At 35.6% G+C, this 14,506-nt stretch overlaps 1 long non-coding RNA gene across 1 annotated transcript; it reads left to right on the forward strand.

The window, feature by feature from the left end:
- Window positions 1-10,539: 10,539 nt before the first annotated feature.
- On the forward strand, window positions 10,540-11,993 carry LOC141602379 (uncharacterized). The gene is made up of 4 exons (XR_012524418.1): window positions 10,540-10,902; window positions 10,990-11,437; window positions 11,631-11,690; window positions 11,789-11,993. It is a non-coding gene; the product is annotated as an uncharacterized LOC141602379 (long non-coding RNA).
- The last annotated feature ends 2,513 nt before the right edge of the window (window positions 11,994-14,506 follow it).

Consider the following 14,506-nt stretch of genomic DNA (forward strand, 5'->3'; position numbering starts at 1 on the left):
AAAAAAAAAAAACAACTAAAAAATGAAAAAAATTACAAAAACCACCAAAAATATGTTACTTTTTTTTTGACTAAATTGCCCTCCCGTGTCTATAAATAAGTGTGGGGAGGGCCTAAAAAAAAAACAAAAACATGTCTTTTAAATTAAATTTCCTCCACACATTTATTTCCATTTGGGAGTAATGTAAATAAATAAGTGTGGGGAGGGAGTTCTTATATCAAAAAAAAAAACCACAAAAATATGTCTTTTTAATTTTTCGAAAACAAAAAATACCAAAAATATGTTATTTTCATTTCAAAAATTAAAAATACAAAAATATGTTCCTTTCTTTTTCTTATTCACTCCCTATGCTTTTGTCCATTGAGGACAATGTACATTTCAAGTGTGGGGAGGGAAATATCCACTTTGTGAATATTGTTTATATTTGTTCATATCATTATATACTTGTAAATTTGATAAAATTTCAAGAAAATGCCTAAAAATTGAAAAATACAAAAAATTTGCATTGTATATATATGTTTTGTCTAACCTTTGGCATGGCGCATTGACCACTTGAGGCAAAAGGAGCTAGAAGGCCGCTTGGTATAATCCTTCCTATCTCTTACTCCTTTTACTATTCTTTCTTTTTGGTATCTTGGATATTTTGAAGGAGAATGGGAATTTTGATGCCTTGGGTGTCTCCTTGGGAGACCGTTTGGATTGTTGGTGTTGATGTGCTGCTAGGATTAGCCAACTTGTTGCACGTTTCGTTTCATGTTTGTTAGTTTAAAATTCCGCATGCATTTGTCCACATGTAAATATATGTTGTATTTCCTTCATTTTGCATTGAGTTTGTATATAAATTTTTAAGGAAGAACATGGTCAAGGAAGGGAACCAAGTACCCCCATGATGAACCAATGTGCCCAATTGTGCCTTTCCCCTCCTCGTGACTCGCACCCGTGGCCTCTTAGTTAGCCGAGGAAGGAGGGCTTGACCAATGAGTTTGGGCCGATCTTGTGAGACCTAGGGCCGTAGACTAGACCTTTGGCTCGACTTAGCTACTCAAAGGTAAGGGTAGAGCCTCCTAGGGTGGGTACATTCATACCCCGCCCTCATCTAGGTTCGAGAGTAGGTCTCCTCGCGAGACGTGTCACATCATTACGCATAAGTGTGTCGCATCGTCCTTAGACCATGAAATTGCATTACATTTTTGTGCATATGATATGAAGCAAAAAATCAGTTTTTATGAGCCTCACATAGCCAAATAGCCTTGTTTTCTCCCCTACATTGTCCCCCTTTTTTGATTCACCCCCTTTGAGCTTAGCCTTTTCATTTGACAAACCCACCTAAATAGCTACATTCCCATAACCACCCTTCCTTAATCAAGAATTGGTCGGTTTTTGTAGTTGTGTTGTAGGAGGTGATTTGGGTCGTGACGGTGGATGGCTTGCACGTCCACTTGGGTCGGATTTCGATGTAAATTTGGTTTTGTATATAAATAAGAGGTTTTGAGAAAGAAATGAAAAGCAAAATAGAAAAGTGAAAAAGTCATGAAAAATCAAAAAAAGAAATGAGTTGTGTTGTATATATTTGTTTGTTGTCAAGAAAAAAAAGAAAAAGGCAAGCAACACCCCTACTCATCATTTAAAGGGGTAGAAAAAGCCGTTGCTAAATAAAAGGGCAAATTGATGTTTTTCCAAAGATGAGTCGGGTTTACACATTTTTTGCATGGCTTGGGAAATCGAGTCGTTGTTACGGTGTAGACGTTACCATTTGTTGAAATAAAAGGAGCTTTATCGAATTTTTCCTACTTGAGTTGGGTTTATGCAATTTTCGCATAGTTTTGGTCATCAATGCTATGTTAGGGCATAGATGTGTCTCATGTGTTGCAATAAGAGATGGGATGTGATGTGTCGAATTCTTGATTTGAGCCCCACATGTCCAAACGGTGCTTGCACCAATCTCGTTTCGACCTACTCCTTAGCCCCGTTGTAACCCTTGCTTCATTTTTGTGTGCATTTTACCATTGTTTGCATTTCATTGGACATAGGACGGTTTTACACATTAGATTGCGGGCACGAATTCGCTAGTTGAGTTAGTTGAGTGATTTTGGTTACTTTTTGTCACAAAAATCACCTTGTTCTTTCATTGAGTGACGAGTGAAAACCGTGAGGATGTCGTTGCCTTGGTCCCCTTAGTCATGGGTCCTTCGGTTGAATCTTGTGTCGGTTTTGTAATTCTCGGCGGACTTGCCCTTTCTCCCCTTTCCCCGCTCTCGAATTTGTTTCTTGAGCATTGGTCACGCGAGGGTTGCTTTAGTCACGTTTAGGGGGTTGGCACCTCAATTGGAACTTCTGAGACGGTACTCCCGACCAAGACCGTGTTTTGTTATTTGAAAAATTCGGCCACTTAGATGAGGAAAGTGGATCATTTTGTTAGATGCATTCTATTTGTTGATTACGTGCTATCGTGATGAATGTGTCGGAAGTTTTGTAGCAAGACCCAACTTGCCTTGTAATAGGACACTCTCCCCTCATGGGTGTCAAATTGTGAGTTGAAGGGGGCGTTGAGTGCGCTAATACTCGATCGGCTTAAGGAGTAGTTTAGTTGAGTGATGCTTATATTGTGCATCCACTCTCCATATCTATCATAATAATGCTTTGTACATTTGGTTTTGGGACTTACTCGGGGACGAGTAAGGTTTAAGTGTGGGGAGGTTTGATATACGATTAATTTACTTCTAATTCCCCTCTTTCTTTCATGCATACCGACTCGTATCGAATCGGTTTCGGGTGTTTTTCCTTGCATTTTGTGCCCAATGCCCGTACTTGTTACCTTGTGTATCCTTTGTAGGAAACGATCCAAGTATAGAGAAATTGGGGCAAGAAAGGCACCCCATTGCCTTTACATGAAGAAGAGGTGAAGAAATGGTAAACATTGTGTTCTGCCGGCAGACCGGCAGCCGGTCTAGCCACCGGCAGAACACACCCCAGAGAATTACTTAAGAAGTTGAAGAAAAGCTGAAGACTGTGTTTTGCCGGCAGGCCGGCAGCCGGCCCACCGGTAGAACACAGCTAGAGGATTTAATTGAAGAATTTGGTGAAAAACAAGCTTGACCTCGCTGCCGGTAGGAGGACCGGCAGCCGGTCAACCGGTATTACACACCCCTAAGAAGAAGAAGAAGTCCTGAAGAAGGTGTTTTGCCGGAAGGCCGGCAGCCGGCCCACCGGCAAAACACAAATACCAGATATTTTAATTCCTTGCGCGGTTTTGCCGGTAGGAGCACCGGCAGCCGGTGCACCGGCAAAACGCAGCAGCAGCGAGATTTGGGCTTTTCTCTCTTTTCTTCCTCTTTTCTTCCTAATCTTGTACAAGCCTATAAATACCCCCTCTTAAACACTTTTGTACACACAACCCTAGATCCAGAATATTTACCCTTTCAAGGTTAAAACTTATTTAATCTCTTTGTTAATCTTTCCTTAATTAGAGAAGTTCTTCAATTAATTAGTGATAGAATTTGGGTTTGTAAGAAGATTGAAGGTTCTCCTTCTTTATTATTTCTATCCAAATTCCTCTTTTGCTATTGAGTTGGTATTAATTCTCTCCCTATTTTCATTTGTTTACATTTTGTTCTTCTTTCATGTTTGTTTGATTGTTTATGTTAAAATTGTTGTTGTTGTTTGTTTGTTGTTGTTGTTTTCACACTACTACAAAATGAGGCTATGGTAACACCATGTAAATGTTGCAAAATGTCTTATAAATGTTGCCTTATACTTGAGGCAACACTTTTAGATGTGCTGCTTAAAGCTCCGTTGCAATAACTCAATGCAACATTTAGTGCAACACTTTATGAGTTAAGGCAACATTTTTTAAAAGTGTTGCATCTATTTTTAATCTGCAACACTTTTTTTCAGCAACACTTTTATATGCTTTTGCAACACTTTTGTTGTTGAAAAGGCAACACTTATATAAACAAACGCAGCATTTTTCATGTTAATGAAGCAACACTTTCGAAATAAATGCAATACTTTAAAATCGAGAATGCAACATTTTACTTTTGTAGTGCATCATTTGTAAGAGACCAATAATTTCATAAATAAACGTAATTATACTGTTTTAGCTTTTAAATAAAATGTAAGCATTGTATTAAAAGCTTTAATCCAAACCCAAATACACAAGTGTTTTACATCACTAATCCTAATACAAAATTAAAACCTTAAACACCTCCAACAAACTTAGTAATACAATTTCTGAACCTAAAGCCAATCTAAATCACTCAAAACAATATGATTTCTCAATTTGGCAGCTGATTGACATATCATTAAGAACATGCTTTTGTAGTCGACTCTGCTCCTCTGACTCTTTATCCAGGTGTGGGAAATATTGCTGAAACACAAGCGTTAAGATAGTTTAAAACCAGTGTAGTCTTACATCAAAGAAATGTGCAGATGGGAATGAATGGTAAAAAAACATGAAAAAAAAGATAAATGAAGTTAGCAATCCACAAGAACCTGAAGAATTACAACTGCATTTCTCTAGGATGTTCAAACAAATCTACATGCATCTTCGCATTTACTTGTTGCTCGATTACACGCATAACGACTTAAAATCGGTAAATAGCGGTGCCAAATATTTATTCAACCATCTCATCAACCAAAAATCTAAATAGTGTGCGTGACAAATATGAAGAGAATAGTTCGTCCATAAATCATGAACCTTATCGACTTCTTCTTCAGAATATAACATTATGTCTACTACAAGTAAACATATACTTGAAGGATGAATTAAAAGGAGTATCTAACAAACAAATATTATCATTGCCCCACAAAAAATCTAAAGGAAAAGAAACACATTTTAAAAGTAGTACGTAATACTCTAGTCCAAGATCGTCGTATGCCATCAAGTTCGCTTACCTCAAGTTGTTGAGGAGTCGAGTGAATCAGGTAGTTCCCTTGATTGTTCAAAGTCCGTAAGTAAAAACTAGTACTACTAACAACCTGTACATGAGAAGCACTTTACTCATATTTCAGTAAATGGAAGGGAAATTCTCATTTCAGACTGCCTTGGGCCTTTTTCCGTCTGAAATTAAGACAACCAAAATGTGACCATTTTACGATAAAACATAAATATTTCTTGATAAAATGTTACTATCAATTTTTTGTTAAGAAGTGACAATTTTAATTATAACATTTTATCACTAAATGGTCACTTTTACTTATAAAATGTTGACAATTTCTTGTCTTAAGTTAAGCCCGTCCTAAGGAAGATGTACTGAAAATGGAAGGGGGCAATATTATTTAACCTGTTTGGGTATGAGTGTGTTCATGGCTAAGCAATTATATAAATCGGAATGTATTGATTCTTAATGAAATCAATGAACATACAACCTAAGTACCAAATCAGAAGCAGAGTAAGAGACTAAGGCCTTGTTTGGATAGAAAAAAAGGAGGGAAAAGAAGGGGAGGGAGGAGGAGGGAAGAGAAAGGAAGGGAAGGGAGAATGGAGGAGATGATTTTCCCTCCAAATCTTGCCTATGTTGGTGGGGAAATAATTTGTCTTGTAGGAGGGAAATGGAGGGATCCATTTTCCCTCCCCTCCAAATCCCTTTACCTTCATTTTGCTAACCAAACAATGGATTTCTCATCCTTCCAATGGGTGTGTTTGGATAGGAAAAATGAAGGGAAAGAGAGAGGAGGGGGAAGGAGGGAAGAGAAAGAGAGGGAAGGGAAGGGGAGGGGAAATGGGGTGTGGGTGTTTGGATACAATTCCCTCTAACTCTTGCCTATTGTGGAGAAATTTTAATTTGCCTTGGAGGAGGGAAAATGGATCACTCCAAATCGTTTACCCTTCATTTCCCTCCACCCTCATTTGCTATCCAAATAAGAGATTTTAAATCTCCTATTCTCCCTCCCTTTCCTTTCTCTCCAAATCCTTCAATCCAAACCCACCCTAAGAGAACAAACAATTGGAAATAAAACAATACATAAGTAATAGATTAATAAAAAATTAACTTAAATCAAACAAACAAGGCTTATCGTTGATGAGTAAAATTGAACAACAAGGCTTAACAAATCTTTTTGTTTTTTTCATGTCTTGTGATCCACCGGAGAGTTCTTGTACATCTTATGTGAGTGACATAACTCACTCTTCACCAGTACAATCAATGCTTTACAAAGCACACAAGCATTCACAATCGAAATACCCTGCCCGAGATGAAGTCATGAACCACACCAAGTGATCATTCGTTAAGCAGTAAAAAATTATACGAGTACCTGTCAAGTGTCCCAGAATTACAAAGGTCAATCCGGTAGCTAAAGATTTCGAGGCTCCTTCAAGAACTTCCTGATGGAGAACCAACATCTATATAAAAAAGTTATAGTCCAAGAATTGGTGTTTTCAGCAAAGTCTACTTATACTTGTTAAATCACATACACCACATAAAGAAAAGTCAATCCCCTAGACCCAAAGGGCAAAAATCGTCACCCTGACTTAAGTCTAACAAGCACAATAGCAAATATATACTCACTATCATTTTACACCCATTTTTCCCGATATCCAACATTCAAAAACCTAACCTACGCAGCGATATAGTGTAATCGAGTATTACACAGTTAATAGATAGGAAGTGCACCAATGCAAGCATGTCGATAATACGTGAATTGTACACAAAGGAGAAAATGGTCTCAAATCATTCGACAAATTACAAAAGAAATTGACAAAAATATGAAGAAAAAATTGAATTATACCTGGAAAATCGAAAAAAAAATGATTAACGCAAGGTAAAGAAGAAGTGAATCGGGCCTAAAAGACGGAGAATGAGCGGAGGAGTTGAAGCGTTTACGCTTTGATTGTCGCGGAAAATAGATTGAACAAATGCACCTACAAAATTGATTGAATAGCAGTTAACAAGAACTTATTGAAGGAAATCAATTAAGGATAGACGCACAATGGTGGAATACTGGAATTGAATAGTGACATTAGGTTTTTTTTTTTGTCTTTTTTTTGAATTTGGTTATAGGGAGGCGCATTGACTTTAGCCGTAAAATGAAAATTTTGGATATCAATTGGGCGCAAAATGAAAGTTTAGAGTTCCGCCTACTCCAATTTCATTATTTTTGTAAAATTATACTTCCTCCCGAGTTGTATACGTTTACTATCTTTTATGTTACTCGTATATATTAGAAGTTATAATGGAGATTCTCCTTACAAAATCAAGCGTATACAATTCAATGGAGCGAAAGAATTATGGAGTACTCCGAATAAAATAACCGGTGAACGGGTCGTACATGTTTTATATATTCACCTAAGACTTAATTCGAGTAGTTACGTCAAATGTAAAGCATATTGTGTTATTTTGATTAAGTCGGGTTAATTTTTGTAATTTTGATTTGCGTACTCATTGAGTCAGGTCGATATTCAATTAGGTAAGTAATTGGATTCTCGTCAGATAATTTAATCTGCCAAATAATGTTACGTAATAATAATCTTACTTTATGAGCACATAAAAGGTTAAAGTTTTAGGTAAACAATATTTTATTATTATAAATAGCGTAATATATATTATAATTATAATATATAGAAATAATAAAAGCAACACTACATAAAAATGTTGCATTTATGACTCTAGAGTGTAACACTTCAATAAAAATGTTGCATGATATTAGTAATTGCAACATTTTTTAGCAAACTGTTACATGCTTAATATCTCTCTCTTAAATTGCAACACAATTACGAAGTGTTGCACACAAAATGTTGCAATAAGCTTAATTTGTAGTAGTGTCATCATTGTTCATCTTTTCATTGTTCATCTTTCCTTTGTTTCTCTTTCATTTGTTCATCCTTGGATAGTTGTCCTCAAAGATTTAATCTTTGAGTTGATTGGGTTAAAGATTGTGTCTTTTAGTTTAATCAACCTTGTTATTAGATTAAATTATCTTCCTTTACAACCATTGTTGGATTGTTGCATGTTTAGTAGTAAGATTTATCTTCTCACCATGTTTATGACCAAAGTTTCCATCTTTATTGTTTATTTTGCAATTAGGACCATGATTAGTGAGTAGTCTTCCACTAGGGCTCGGTTTGACCCAACATGAGTAATTTCACTAATTGAATCTCATAAAGGCTAATTATTTGGGGAAATTGGTGAGGGTAGTTTAGAGGATTGACTTGGGGTATGGGTTGACTCTTGGGTAGTGTTGACTTACGACCCTTGACCACCAACGAGAGTTGGTTAGGTTGTGATTTGGATACCCGAGATTTGACCCTATTGTTAACCTTGGTTGAGACCGAAAGGTAGAACCGGGGTAGGACACCTCTAAACTAGCGTTTGAAATCGACCCTCGAGAGAGGGAGTGGGATGACCCGGAAATTGATGGGGCTTAATGACCTTAGCAAATATTGGACTACCTTGGGAAAATGCATGTTTTTGGGGTAGTCGGGTATTGAGTTAGGGATTCCGACCTTCGAACCCGAGAGGGGGGTTGGTGGGTAGTACTAGTGTCCTATTTCGAACCCGAGAGGGGGGTCTTAGGCGAATTAGAGCTGTCACCTCCTCACCTAGCTACCCTTATGATTGGCTTAGAGATTTGATTGTGTGGAGTTACGAATTGCTTGGGAAGAACAGAGTCTTAGGCTTTTTAATCATTTGATTTACAACTTATCCTTTCTTCTTGTCATTTACATTCACTACTACAAAAATCATAATAGACATCGCTCAATAGACATCAGATATTTCAAAAAATCACATGCATAAGTTTATGCATCAGATATTTTAAAAAAACCGATGTCTATACAATTCAATATGCATCGGATTTTTTAAAAAACGAATGCCTATTGAATAGACATTAGACATTTATAATATCTCATGTATATTAAATTCACCCAAAATAGGTCAAAAATGACCAAACCTCTCGCACTCACTATCTCAGCATACCGTCTTTCTCACTCTCACATTACATCCTCCCTTCCATCTTTCTACTATCGGGTTCCACCATTACAATCCCTCGAAAACCAGTCGATCTCTCATCATTCGACCCACGCAATCTTTCACTTGGCGATTCATCCACTCTTCCTTTTTTTCCATTCTAACATTTGAAAAATTTCTGAACACAGTATGTATAATCTACCATTTCAATAATTTCATTTTAGTTAAGGTTTATATGTATATTTTTGATCCATTTTCATGCTAAATCGACTATATTAGTTTGTTGTATGCTGTTACTGTTCTTGTTTGATAATCAATTGCTGCTGTATTTGTAGTATTAGGATCAAATTAATATTACTTGATTTTTAGGGTTAATAAAATTGGGGGTTTTTATTCAATTTAAATTTGTTTGTTGTATGATGTTGTTGCTTTATTGGGCTAAACTTGTTGCGCATCGTTTCACAGTTGTCATCGCCGTTCGTATTCATTTCGCATTTTAGGCGATGTTACTAGGTTTTGTCCAAAGGCCGACTAAGGTACGATTCATTTCGTTTTTCTGTTCCTTTAGACGTTTTGATTAATTGAGGTAGAGGATATAAATAATACACCTTTATAAACCCAGTTCCTTTAGACGTTTTGATTAATTGAGGTAGAGGATAACTTAGGTTCCATTTGGGCAAATTTCTAAGTTGGCTATACTGGAATTATGAGACCCATATTACGATATTTAGGGTATATTATGATGTTAAGTGCGTCAACACGATACATACGAACTACAAAGTACTCCCTCTGTCCCAATCATTTGTTTACCTTTTATTAAAATATTCCTCACAAAGAATATGGACAATTTGTGTGACCGATTCTTGCTCCACTATATATGACTGAGTGAAAAACGGTCTTGAATGGTTGGTTTGTAGATGGTATGAACTTTTGACAAGGTGTGAGAAGATACTGAAGTGAGATTGATGCTCATTTATTGAAAGAACTCAGTTACGAGACTTGATAAACCAGTTATTGTGAGTATCATGTTAGCTTGAAATTTACTCCGTTATTCATTAGCTTGTATTAGTGTCATTGGCTTCTAATCTCAATTCTTTATATTGGCATCTACCTGCATTATTTTATCTAATATAAGTAGTGGAGTAACAAGTGTAATCAATAAACCTTAAAGATAAGTGGATACGAATTGCGTGATCAAAATAGGTTGAGTCACCACTGTAACAAACAGAAAATATGAGATCAAGTTCAGGAAATCCTTTCTCGCTAAAGCTAGTCAAGACTGCATTGTTGCGCTTTCACTTGTGTGCTTGGCAGTTGACACTAGCTCACATGGTTCAGAGCTTTCTTTTGTTGTGCTTCTATCAAGTCAGTGATCATGTTTAAATTAACGAGCCTTGGTTTCATTATTTGATACGAGTAATATGTTATACTTTTTCCATGTTTAGGGTCTTTCTATGCCTTGTGTGCATAATGTCTTCCTTAGTTTTAGGCTTTTTGAATATTTTTGATGACAAGTAAATAAGGACCTCTAAAGGACGTTAATTATTGTTAATCTTATTCTCCGTGTGATGGTTTTTAGGAGTCCTGTGATATTCCAACAACATAGTCAGGTTTTTAGAAGTCCTGTGATATTCCAACTAACTTTTCGCGGCTTGACTGATAAAATACTAAATTAATTGGTCCCAAGTTATGCTGAAGATGGTTCTCTTAGGCAAAACTCTTAAACCATTTCCTTAAGTACTTGATATAATCACCCAAGTTTTTCTATGAAAGGTGTAATGGTAAGATTATCATATGTCTAAATCATATTTTGATGTAGTTATTCGTTAATTTTAGTTTTCATTGGGTTAACAAGTACCAGGCAGATACTTTTAGTTAATTGAGTTACATTACATTGGTTTGATTTGATCCTTAATTCATTTTTCGGTGGGTTAACAGGTAAGCAGGATAAGGGTGTCAGATGGTATGCAACAATTTAGTCATTTCTGATAAAATTCACGTATGTAATGTATTTTATGACTTCGTTATTGCCAAACTACTTAAATTCAATCTTTATCTATCTCCTCATCGCTTCTAATGGACACAGATTGAGCTTTTCCTTAGCTCTGGAACTATCTCTTTATCAGTGTACTCGTTGATAGGGGCAATATTTGGCATGAACATTCCATACACATGGAAGGAACGCCATGGATAACTGTTTAAATGGGTACGTTGCCTCTCCTTTCTTGGTCTTTTCAGGAACACTGAATAGAAAATGGAACATTGAAGGGTTAATTACCTTGGTGTTTTGTTCAGTTATTTCACGGGATTAGAGGGAGGGTTTGTCTCCAGTCCGAGACTGTCTCATATAAGTTTTCTTGATAATTTCTTTTTTTTTCATTCACCAGTCGTTTTTGATAACATTTTTTTTTTCTGTGGATTGAAGGTTTACAACATTTGGTGGTCCATTTCATGTCTGGCCAACAGTTGAAGACTTAGCCTTTGCTGTAGCGCGTTTTATTCACAGTGGAGGCTCATACTTCAATTATTAAATGGTTAGTTGTACTAGCTAAAATCTTGGTTATGTTCTAACTTCTGACAGTAAATAAAATGTGAAAAACTGAACTGGTTATTCGATCTCATTCAAGAGTTTTATGATGGAAGAAGACGTTGTTGTTAGACAAATTTAAAGGCCATAAATATTTGTGAGTAGCTGTGAATTCTCATGTGCCATTTTGTATGCGACAGGGCTAGAGGAGTCATTCGATGCAACCTTCGTCTTGGATCGTAAACAACCTTCCGACATAGGTAGAGCTGCATAATATTGTGTCTGACTAACCCTATACCTCATTATTTGTGGGAGACCTTGAGGGACCTAGCTAATGGATTTGTTGTTGTTATTGTAGGGGGTGGAGTTCGTGAGTTTGAAAGAGCTATTGAGCTAACAAAGTTGTGCTCTTTTTTTGACGTGGTACATTGATCATCAACAAATTATCTATTCCATGTTTTTCTGAATGTTCAGTATAATGTAATGTACTTCAATAGTTTGTGTAGATGATGGGTTTGGTTGTATATAAACAACAATTGTATGTATACAATATTTTGCAAACTAGTCAGTTATGTTTGTCTCATTGATGAAAGGAATGTAGTTTATTCGGTAATAATTTTTTTTTTAAAATAAAATAAAACAATATGCATCAGACTTTACTAAAAACCGATGTCTATTTATGCAATAGACATCGGGTTTTAGTAAAACTCTGATGCGTATTCATAGAATGGGCATCAGATAAAATTAAAACCGATGTCTATTCTCGAATAGACATCAGACTTAAGACTGATGTATAAGCTTAGAGAATATACATGTGTCAACTGTGCAACAGTTGAAAATCCGATGCCTATTGATGAAAATGTCGGATGTCTATGATGATTTTTGTAGTAGTGATTCCTCTTTCTTGTTTAGTTTGATTTTCATTTTGTCTCGGGTAGCTTTAGTATAACAAATTCCTCCCTTATTGTCGACTTAGCTAAACGATAGGATTAGAACAATTAGTAATCTTTTCAACTCCTTGTGGGATCGACCCTTAATAGTGTACAACGATAAAATCGTGCACTTGCGAGGTATAGCTTGATACCATCAGAATCACTTAATCCCATTAAGAAAGTAAGAACTTTCTCAGTGGATGCTCTTTCAAGCATTTTCTTCAGAAGATTGCAGGTGCACTTAGCAAGGACACCACAAGTGCAATCAGGAAAACCTTCAATTTCATCAATCTGATCCCAATATCTCTTGAGTTTGTTGAAGTACTCAGCAACAGAACTTTTGTCTTGCTCAACATTCCTTAGATCTTTCTTGAGCTGAAACAGCAATGGACCATTCATCTGGCCATATCACTCAAGAACTTCACCCCATAGCTGCTTTGCAGTCTTGCAAGAGACAAAACCTTCTCTGAATTCTAGTTTTTTTTAGGTTTTTTTTTAGAAAGGGGAGGCGGTGGAGCAAGGCTGATTAGGTTTTTTTTTAGAAAGAAGGGAAATATTTTAGAGAAGTTTTTAATTTGTACAAGGAAAAATTACAAATAATCACCTAGTATTTGCGTATTTTTACAAACAACTACCATGTATTTGCATTTTACAAATAACCCCCAAACTTTCATCTAAAGTCCCCAATCACCACCGTATATCTGCCCCGGCACTTGTTTTTCTTATTTCCCGACTCATTAAGTAACATTTTACGTAAAATGCCCATAATACCCTTCCCTCTATTACTCTCAAACATACCCCCGTCATTCACTCCCAAACTTATGAAACCCTAAATCCGCAAACTGTTAATCCTTAATTAATTCAAAAAGATCCATCAATCAATCAGGCGACGAAGACGATAATTTGCGGATTATCAACGGAAAATCCTTGGATTTGGACATACAAAGTATAAACAAAGGGTAGAGTAAACTTTTATGTTAGTAGACAGTTAGCCAGAACCGGAGTCTCCCGCACTTTGTTGATAGACACAAAGAGTTTACCTTTTCATGAATTAAACACAAAATCGCGAAATTATCAACGGAAAATCCTTAGTTTTGGACATATTAGCCGAATCAACATCAACAATCAATGATGTATCGAGTGCATTTGCGGATAATTCTGTTTTTACAATGGAAGAAATAAGTTTAGAATCAATGAAGAGGAAGAAATTGATGATGAGCAGTTTAGATTATTAGGTTTTATCATTGAATTGTTGGTTAAATCAACTGGGTTTCAACTAATGATTGATGGATCTTTGTGAAATGATTAAGGGTTCAACAAATTGGGGATTTAGGGTTTCATAAATTTGGGTATTGCTGATGGCCTTTACAAAGAAGTGAATAACATGGGTATGTTTGGGAGTAAAATAGAGGGAAGGGTATTATTGGCATTTCATGTAAAATGTTACTTAGCGAGTCGGGAAATAAGAAAAACAAAGTGTCGGGGCAGATATACGGTTGTGATTGGGGAGTTTAAATGAAAGTTTGGGGGTTATTTGTAAAAGTTCAAATACATGGTAGTTATTTGTAAAAACACGGAAATACGAGGTGATTATTTGTAACTAGTGTAGTTCCCGTGCTATAGCACGGTACTTTTTAGATTTATTTTATAAAGAAATATTATCAATTAAATTATTTGCATAAATAAAGTATACTTTTAATTTAATGTTATAATCTACTAAATATAATATTAATAAGAGGTTGAAAAAAAAAGTTTACTACCATAAGAAGACATTTTAAGTTAAGTTATTTTTTTACTATTAAAAATAACACAATAATTTTATACCGTTACATGCAACTAATTTATGACATTAATAGTAAAATTATTAAGTTAGTTGTATAGTTTTATTAAAACGCGTATTGACCTTAAAACGAAAAGCAGTAAAACTATTCCTCGCGTCGAAAAAAGACAATTTACGAATTATTAAAATAATGTTTTTATTTTTTTATTTCTAATAGAAAATACATAAGTGTGTTTACATCCTTCAAAAAATAGTCCATATTACTAAGACAAAAATTTACATAATAAATAACTGATGATTTCTTACAAAAGAGGTAACATATAAATATAATATAAATTTAAATTTATACGAAATCAAGTTCACT

The sequence above is a fragment of the Silene latifolia genome, chromosome 9, assembly GCF_048544455.1.
Source record: "Silene latifolia isolate original U9 population chromosome 9, ASM4854445v1, whole genome shotgun sequence".
NCBI lineage: Eukaryota > Viridiplantae > Streptophyta > Magnoliopsida > Caryophyllales > Caryophyllaceae > Silene > Silene latifolia.